Genomic DNA, 7,689 nt, shown 5'->3' on the forward strand with positions numbered 1-7,689 from the left:
GGGGTCTTTTTACCATCTACACATATTGATATGTGCCAGCTAAGGTGGATGAATTTGGGCAGCTAGTGTGGGCTCTCTCTGTCCGTAGTTTAGTGGGAGTCTTTGGGAGACAGCGAAGGGAATGGAATTGTGGGCAAGGGCAGCGGGCATACTCCCCTTTTGGTGTGGTGCAGAGGTAGGATGGAGGCAGGCGAGATAAAGGCTGAGCTCCAATGTGCCGGGTGGCAGCTGCCACTGTGAGCCAGCTAAGTGGCTGTGGAAGGTCAATCTGCAGGCCAAGGCTGGATAGTCACCTTCTGTGGGGGACACTCTGGTGGAATTATTGAGGTTCTCTAATTAATTCTCCCACAACTGCCCCAGGTCCACCTTTCCTGACCCCCAACTCCACTTCTGGCCTCTGCACTGGTGAGATCTTAGGGCTTTCTCTGAGAGGGCACTGGAAAGTCCAGAGAAGCATGTGCAAGGCCCAGCATGACAGCATTTCATGGCTGCCTGGGGCCCTTTTCCCCCACCTTTTACATCACAGCATCAGCATCGTAACTGCAGCACTGCCCTCTTCTCTTGGGGTTCCTGCTATCTGCTAAGGGCACTGCCAGGCCAGATGCCCCGAAGCACTTGGTCTAATTAAATTGATCTAATTTAAACAGGACCAGCCAGGGGTTCCGAAACTCTGCCGAGCATAAGAATCTCCCGGGGAGGGTGTGAACATACAGACGCCCAGCTGCGCCCTGCAGTCTGACTTGCACTTTCTCTTGCCCTTTCTTCCTTACTTTCCCCCTTCCCTCCCTCCTTCACTGTTTTACTTTTTTCCTTTGATCAACTCATAAATCTGCACAAAGGCCAATCTCCAAATGGTCCCTGTGAAAACACACACTTTTGTGGCTTGAGCTTCAATTGGTCTTCCTCCAGATTTTTACCACGGAAGGGGAGAGATGAAGACTTTCAGAAAATGACCAAATAAACACAACACATTCATGAAACACTTGTGTTGCCAAAGGAGTCAGTCTGCTGTGGCCAGCAGCCCACTTCAGATTTTGCCACTCCAGGATTCCTCATTCCTGCTTGCATTGGCATTACTACCAATTAATCACGATGATCTGAAAGCCACTGCGAACTCCAGAAGGATGCTGCATGTTCTAAAGACAATTCCATTCTCTCACCTAGGCTTCACCACTGCACAATTCATCCATGTTACCCAAAACCACTGGTACTCCAAAAGTACAGGGGGGATACTTTAATAGCTATAGAAATATATATTATATATTATATATATAGAAATACATATTATATATAGAAATATATATCATGTATTATATATATAAACACTTAAAGAACTATACACCTAAAAAGGTGAAATTTGCTTATGTAACCATGTCTCAATAAACACAAAAGAAAGAAAAGGGGCCAGGTGCGGTGGCTCACACCTGTGATCCCAGCACTCTGGGAGGCCGAGGACGGCGGATCACGAGGTCAGGAGATCGAGACCATCCTAGCTAACACGGTGAAAAACCGGCTCTTCTAAAAAAAAAAAAAAAAAAAAAAAAAGAAAGGAAATGGAAAGTGTCCTTGGTATGCTGGGAAAGGTGGAATAGTGCAGTTACAGAGTGGGAAACAGAGGGCATTCAAACCAAACCCAAGACATAAGAAGGAAGGCAGGCAGTCGACATAGGCACCCCAAAAGTCACAGATACACATAGCCATGGGGGTCACAGGCTTAAAACCCTAGATGACACTGTCAGGAAAGGAAAACCAGTGTTTGCTGCGTGACTGCTATGTACCAAGTGTTGCCCAATTTCACCAATTCTAATGATACTAAGATACATGCCTCGACCAAAAGAACCATCCTTTCGTGTACTACTAAAAGCATGCTACCATTAAACCGTGATACTTTATTATTATTTAGGATTTTTGTCTTGTATGTATGAAGAAGGCTGGGCCCTATTTAGACATTCTTATATAAACATTAAATATAGGTGAAATCAATTGTTAAATCATTCCTAACATTTTCCACACTCAGGTTAACTCTTCTGAATCACGTTCAGACGTGGAATCATCAATATCCATGTTTTTCCATGCAATATCATCTTCTTTGCTGTCAGGTGGTGGAGAATTTTGTAAGAGTAGTGTATGAGTTTCCTATACACTGCAGTCACAAATTATCACAACCTTCGTGGCTTAAAACAAAGCAAACCTTGTCTTCTACTTCTCCAGGTCAGAGGTCTGCTACAGGCTTCACTGGGCTGTCAAGGGGTCACAAGATTGCTTTGCTTTCTGGAGTCTGCTTCCTTGCTGTTGTCAGTTTCTCGAGCGGCCTGTGTTCCCTGGCTCATGGCCCCTGCCGCTGCTACAAAGCCAGCAGTGTTGCATCTCTCTGACCCACCATTCTTCCACAGTCACGGCACCCTCTGGGCACAGCTGGAAAGGTTCTCTTATTTTAAGGATGCACTTGATTAGCTTGGGCTAGCATCTGGATTAACCAAAAGAACCTCCCCATCTCAAAGCCCTTCCTTGAATCACATCTTCAAAGTTATTTTTGCCATGTAAGGTAACTTATTTCTTAGTTCTGGGGATTAGGGCAAAGGCATCCTTGGGGGACACTGTCCTCCTCACTACAAGCAGTTTCCTGTGGTCTCCAGAACACCCCCCAGCCCCGACACCTTCCTGCAAACGTTTATGCTGGGGCTCTCTTGCCATCATCAGAAGCTGTCAACAGGAAGGTGTTAGACACCTTCTCAAATGATCCTTGGTCATTTGGTAACTAAAATGTCAGGAGAGATGGTTTCTCATCATGGCACCAGGAATTACAACAATATGTCGACCCTCCCATGCCATGGCTGTGGCATGGAGAACATAAGACGCTACAGTGGCATCTGCGTCCTGGCTTTGGAGTGGTTAAACTAGGAACAAACAATTCAGAGACTGTAGAATATGATTTCATCCTCACAGGAAGCCTACTACAGTGAGTCAACTAAGCCCTACAGACACACAACTTCAGGAGGGGCCATTCATGTTGAATCTATGAGAATATGCCCCGGGAGATGGCCAGTAGACATGGAAATAAGGAAACCAGAGCTCAGGGGGCAGAAAATTGCCTGGAACATGCCAATGGTCTAAGCAGAATCAGAAGTTGATACCAGGTCTTGGGGCTCAGAGCTTTTGAGCCTTCCATGGGGTATCTCTCCACGCTCATGAAAACAGCAGGGCTGACAGTAAACAGACATTTGGAAACCTCTATGATTTTAGCCACCCACCTCTCTAGGTAGAACCTTGCTGATGTAATATCATAGTAATGGGCCTTATTTACCCAACTGATATGCTCCTGAAAGCATGCACAGCTTTCTGTAAATGCGACTCTATTTTAAATACATGAGGAAAGGTTCTTTAAAGTAAGTCCGAGGTGAATCCCTACTTCCCTCTGTTCCCAAATGTATCTAAGCAGTCATTTGAAGAAGGCAACATGGGTTAGGGGAAAAAAAATTAGGCTTCTGAAGCTGACTGGGTTCATCATTTCCTCACTGTGATTTTAGACAAGTCATCAACTCTGTGCGTCTGCGTCCTCCTGTGATGCAGGTGCATGATGTCTACCTGGGAGTGCTGGAGAATAAGAGTCCCAGGATATGGTGGGAGCTCAATGTTCCTGTCCGTCAATTTCCTTTTATAAGGAAAATTTTCATCCCTACCATCCCTGCCTCCCACTGCTTGAGGAGCAAAATGAGGCAGGATTTGTGATCTTGCTCTGAAAATTGAACAGCACCAGCACCATGCAAACAGAAGAGATTATGATGCAGATGGCTGTGTTGAGTGCTCCCATCACATGAGAGTCCTATGATGCTTCTTCCCTGTGCTGCAAGGGCTTCATCTCCTAAGCACTAAATGCTAAACTCCCCCTCCCACGCCCATCGCCACTGTCCTCACGGATCCTTGCAGCAGCTTCCCAATCGGTCTCCCTGTCTCCAGCCTCACCACCCCCAACTCTCCTCCACCTAGAAGCTAGAGTGGTGTTCCCAAAAAGGAAACGTATTTACAGTCAGTCTGTCTCCTGCCAAATTGTAATTTCTGATGGAAGGGGCTTTCTGGGTGTTATTCACCCATGTGAGCCCGCCTCTAGCATGGAGCTTGGCACAGGGAGGGTTCAGCATATGTCTGTTAAGTGCCTGGTTATGGATGAAGCCTGTAGGGTTCTACTGGCCTATTGCACTTTCTGTGTCCTGCCTGTGCAGGTGGCATTCTGGAGCCCTCTCCAGCTGGGGCAGTCCATGAACTCCAGAAAGTTCACATCAAAGGGGTGGCCCTGGCTCCATGATGAAGAGTACAGGCTCTGAAATCAGACCCAGGGCTCTGAATACCGTTCCCGCCTCTCACCAATCAACTATCAATTCTGTGCCTCAGTTCCTCATCTGTAAAATGAGAAGAATAATGCCTGCTAATAGAATCATTATTTGTATTAAATAGCTGTGAATACTGCCTGAAATCCTTGCCAACCCACATTATTTTGAAACAAGTCTCATTTCATCCATAAATATGGCAGCATGTGTCTCCACTAGATACGCTCTCACACATGCAATACCACTACCACACCTAAAATATTAACAATAATTCCATAATATCATCCAACCAGTGTTCAAATTTCTCTAGTTGTCTCATAAACAACTTTGTCATTTTGTTCAAATCAGGACTGAATAAGGTCCATCTATTGCAATAGACTAATAGGGGTACTGCGATTCTTTTGTTGTATAGCAGGCGTTGGCAGACTTTCACTGAAAAGGGTTAAATAGCAAGTATTTTAGGAATTGTGGGCCATTCTGTCTTTGTTGCTATGACTGAAATGAACGGGTATGGCTGTGTTTCAATAAAACTTTATTTATAAAAATAGGCAGTTGGCCAGATTTGGCCCCAAGAAGGCAGATTGCTAACCTGTGATGTACAGGCTTGTTCAGATTCAGGTTTTTGTTTTGTTTTGTTTTGTTTGGTGATAACATGTTGGTATCATTGTGGATTTCCATCAGAAGGTTTAGAATGTCAGGGTGTTTCTCTCTCCCTCTCTCTCTACTATTATCAGCCAAGTACATTCTGTGTTCAGATCCATTAACTCTTTAAGGGAAGCAAAATGGCAACATTCTAATTCCATTGTCCCTTCATTTATTTGCTGCAATACTTTTACAAAGAGAAACTTGCCTTCATCTACTATTTGCTTATACTGGGGTATAGTTTGTACAGGAAAGTCAAGATAATAAATGCTTGATCCCTTTCCTTTCTTTGCCAGCTTTTAAAAATAATGAGTTGGGCTTCTTAGCATTCTTCAAAGATAATCAATGTACTTTTAAAAAGAACATTAAGAGCAAATAGATTTCAACATAATTGAAGTGTTTTGAGGCATTGCAGTTACTGCCTTTAATGATGTTTAAATTGTCTGTTTTGCCCCAGCTTATGACAGGACCTCAGAAGTCTTTGATAACATCCTTGCTTCCTGGTGTGATGAGATATTCTAGGGTTATCTTATTCAGTTTATAAAATCAGCCTTCTCCAAAAGGCCCTGGTTCTCTCGGGAGGGAAGTGATATTTAGTAACCCTAATCTGATACTAAGGATACTCACTGTTTCCAGAACTTTTCAGTAGATATATCAAAGAATCATTTTTTTTAAAAGGGCCTCAGAAATACAGAATTCAGAATACTGAAATTTCTGAATCAATTCAGGACCACAGCTGGGGCCTCTATGGGTAAGGTAAGTACGTGGGAGGTGAGATCCCCGATGAGCAAAGCTGTTTGCGTCCCTCGGCCCAGCCCGATCAAACTTCTGGATGCCATCAAAGGGATCTGCTTAATCTAAGAATCATTTTTCTTTAAAAGAAAAACAAGTTCATTAATCAGTGGGGAGCCTTGGGACCAGGATATAAAGTTAATCAACGACAAGGGACTCCCTTCTATTAAAAGGACTATGTGCAAACAGGCATGCCTGGAGGAAGCCAAGGACCACGATTAAGGAAAACAAACGCCTTATGATTCATCTAACAGGCTTGGTCACAATTGCAGGTGTAAAAGGAACTCGGAGTTGGCAGTGAGAGACAACAAACATCAGTGGAACATGGGACAGTGACTCTTTCTGGCTGACCGCCACACCTTCCTACCAGGAATCCTCTATTAGTCATTTGGGTTGGAGGGTGAAATCCTTCCTCACCCTCCACTGTCCAGGGTCATGTTTAATGGTGATGTTTGTTCTTTCCAAGGAGAGGGGGCCCATCTCATTGCAGGGCTTTTGTTTTCCTGCGTGGACCCAGGAAGGCCGTGGCTGAAAGCGAAGGTGCTGAGAGGCTGTAAGGAGAAGGGAAGGAGGTGGAGGCTCTGGTGGAGTGAGGAAGAGCAGGGCAGTATCCCATGTCCACTGATGTTGGGGGTGAGGTCAGGAGGGTGGGTCTCACCTTCTCCTTTCTCTGCCCTGCATGGGTCACCAATCAACACAATGGGAAGGGGATTCTTGGGGTAGTGCTTTAAGGTGGATACAGGTTGATATGGTTTACAAATCAATGCTATTCAGTGAGAGGGCTGCCATTTATCATTTCAGTTCCAACACCTGCAAAGTAAAATTATTGTCTCCCAAATCTACCCAGCACCATAGGCTTGCATACGGATCAAGTGCTCTAAGACCATTCATGAAAACAGAGACAACCAAGGAGACAGTCACCCAATGCTGTCCCTTCAGCTTGCATTATTCTCTGACAAGACAGCTGTGCCATCCATTGAAGCCCGTGTGCTCCTCCGTCCCTGGATCTTCATGCATCCTTTTCCCCCACAAACCCCAACTATCCCTCTTAAAATGAAAAGCTCAGGAATACTCACCCTAGACTGAGTCAGGAGTTTCAAGTACAAACCTTAGTTAGACTTGATTTTTTAAAAATTTCCCTTGTGGCTTTTAATCATTAGGGAGAGCAAATGTCTCTAGTATTAAACTTATATGTCACATGGTCTCTTTATCAATGGCCCTAATACATTTCATGTGCTTTTCAGAAAGATTATATTCTTCCCAGAGCTGTCTGAATGTCTTTTTGAACCCCTCAAGACTGGACAACAAGGAGTATAAATAATTTTTCTTTTTTTTTTTAAATCACACTCCCTCTACAACCTTGAATCTGAAACGTGAATATATGAATAGAATGGCTCTGAAATAACTATGCAGATTTATGGAGAATATCAATGTAAGTTACATCACGGGATCCAGTTATGCTTTTCTTCCTGGAGCTGGGGATTTGTTAAAGTTGAGATACAGTTTGGGGAAGTGTGATTTATGATTAAAGTCATCTGAAAATCAATACAGTTGAAGATCTCTGACATAAGGGTCCCTTGCAGAGCTAGACGTGATTCTAAAATTGGGAACACAGGAATAAAAATCAAATCTTAAGTAGAAGTAGATGAAAATTGCAGTGATTCGGGGAAGCTTGGCTTCTAACTCCCCACTGTTTGAAGATGGGCTTGTTTGTTTTTTAAAACAGCCAACATAATTCAGCTGGAGGAGGAGTTTCTATTCCTTGTTTCTGTAGAAATCGATGGACTTTAACTTGTAAAATTGTCCCCCCTGCCTTTAGTATCTAAAATAAAATAACCCTCGTTTTTTGCGTTACTGAACGCATTTCTGCGTCTTGGTGTCTATGGCTAAACGAGTATTAATCAGACAGTCCGCGAAGAGCTGGCTGGGG

Source organism: Mandrillus leucophaeus, unplaced genomic scaffold (genome assembly GCF_000951045.1).
Source record: "Mandrillus leucophaeus isolate KB7577 unplaced genomic scaffold, Mleu.le_1.0 Scaffold262, whole genome shotgun sequence".
Taxonomy (NCBI): Eukaryota; Metazoa; Chordata; class Mammalia; order Primates; family Cercopithecidae; genus Mandrillus; species Mandrillus leucophaeus.